The 2355-nt window shown below is 43.5% G+C and overlaps 1 pseudogene; it reads right to left on the reverse strand.

Moving 5' to 3' along the window:
• Nucleotides 1-6: 6 nt before the first annotated feature.
• On the reverse strand, nucleotides 7-914 carry LOC105540677 (annotated as a pseudogene).
• Between the last annotated feature and the right edge of the window lie 1441 nt (nucleotides 915-2355).

Here is a 2355-nt window from a genome sequence, read left to right on the forward strand (position 1 = left end):
ATAAATTATACCTAATGTGTAAGTATAATAGAATCAATTTTTGATATTTAAATTATTCTAAAACCTGTTGAGTGTGAATACTCTTAAATCTTTCTTTTCTGTTTATGCTTCTGGCTGAGAATGGAAGAAGGGACGGAGGCTTCAAATGACTGAAATTCTTCAGATGGTTTCTTGTGACCGACCACTCATAAAGTATTTTTCTCCAGAGTCCAAAGGCAAGATAAAAAGTCTCTGACTTGAAATCAGAATCAATCTGCTGATCTGCTAGCCACAGCTCGAATATTGCCATAAACCTGGGAAGCAGGATTTCCCAAGATTAGGTTGCAAATGGCAGTTCTTGCCATCTTGATGTTCTGGAAGGAGCCAAGGATGTGAACTTTAACATCACGCCAAACTATCCGCGTCTGTGTCACATTCTCTATGGTGAATTTGGTTTTTCCTCCTTTGCCAGCAATTCTTCCTATTGCCCTGGATAAATGGTCTCCCTTTAGGGGTTTAACATCTGTAATTTCAAAAGACTCTAGGAAGAGGTCATCTAACCTGATGAGGGCAAGTGCATCCTCCACCTGAAAGCCTAGAATAAAAGCTTTCACAAAATCAGCTGCTGTTGTCAGAGCACTAACATCCTTGGTTTCTTTACAAGTCCTGATTTCTACATTCCTTGATTTCAAGTTAAAGCGTATCTGAAGTCCCAAATGTTCCACAATAGGAGTAAGTATCTTCATCCAGTTTTCTTTCAATAGTGTATATCTGTTAGCTGGGACTGGAATTTTCCTTGTTTGTTCTTTCCCACTCAGGAACCTGTCCCCACAGAGGGGTGGGAAGACGGGCCTCTTCGCCGCCCTGGCCTCCTCTGAGTCCATACGGCCCGCATCCCCGCCCTCTCCGGCTGCATACAGCTGTTCAGCCTGTCGTTTCTTGGTTTATACTTATTAATTCAATTAATAAAACAGCGTAAAAGAGATGAGTGAAAGAAAAGATTAAAGGAATGGAAAACTGACCCCATGAGGATATTGGACCAGAGATGGCGATAATGGTTTACATTAGGACAAATGTAATCTCAGCGGATCTGTATGAGATCTCAGCTGAAAATAAAGAGAAATTACTTGGCTATCAAGCCGATCAAATGCTGGAAAAGAGTTTGTTGGGTACTGTGACTCCACAAGGCCATCTGCCTAGGGAGGGAACTGAAGTATGAGGAAGCCAGGAAAGGGACAAAGAGGCTGATAGGCTAAATCCAAGTTGGCAGAGTGTGGCCTAGATGAGTGCCCTGCCCTAGAAGGAAAGCCATAACCAAATGCCAACCCAAGGAACCACAATGAGAAGGTTGCCTGGTCAAAAAGCCAAGTCATGAGTCATGGGTCGGGGCATAACACCCCGAAACAGCATACCAAAGGCAAGAAGGCAGGGTCTGAAAAAGCCAGCTGGGCAATGTGTGGATCTCAGCAGATTGTCAACTGCTATGTGCTTGCAGCCATGCATTTCATTGTAAAGCAGTCCTATTTGTGAATTGTTAACTCATACCCAGACTCTTCCAGGAAAATTTATTGGGCTAAATAGGTGCATGATTGGCCAGTGGCAGTGGCTCACACCTGTAATCCTAGCACTTTGGGAGGCAGAGGCACACAAATCACCTGAGGGGTTCGAGACCAGACTGGCCAACATGTAGAAACTCCATCTCTACTAAAAATGCAAAAAAAAAATTAGCTGGGCATGGTGGCACATGCCTGTAATCCCAGCTACTAGGGAGGTTGAGGCAGGAGAGTTGCTTGAACCTGGGAGGCAGAGGTTGCTGCGAGCCAAGATCACACCACCGAACTCCAGCCTGGGTGACAGAGCGAGACTTATCTCAAAAAATAAATAAATAAATAAAATAAAATGATTTCTCTAAATGGTAAATGGTAGCTATTTATCCCCTCTTATCTCAAAATAGAGTTTGGATAAGGTAATCACAACGTATTTTAGAATTCTGTGAAAAACATGGAAGAGATGAATAAAAAGAGGGTGGGACAAAGAAAGGGACTAAGAATTTTTTTGGTTGGACGCAGTGGCTCATACCTGTAATCCCAGAACTTTGGGAGGCCAAGGCAGGTGGATCACAAGGTCAGGCATTCGAGAACACCCTGGCCAATATGGTGAAACCCCATCTCTACCAAAACTACAAAAATTAACCAGGCGTGGTGGTGCATGCCTGTAGTCCCAACTAGTCAGGATGCTGAGGCACGAGAATCACTTGAACCTAGGAGGCAGAGGTTGCAGTGACCCAAGATTGCACCACTGCACTCCAGCCTGGGCAACACAGCAAGGGACTCTGTCTCAAAAAAAAAAAAAAAAAATTTTAATTGCCATTGATAA

This window comes from Mandrillus leucophaeus, unplaced genomic scaffold (genome assembly GCF_000951045.1).
Source record: "Mandrillus leucophaeus isolate KB7577 unplaced genomic scaffold, Mleu.le_1.0 Scaffold225, whole genome shotgun sequence".
NCBI classification, from domain to species: Eukaryota; Metazoa; Chordata; class Mammalia; order Primates; family Cercopithecidae; genus Mandrillus; species Mandrillus leucophaeus.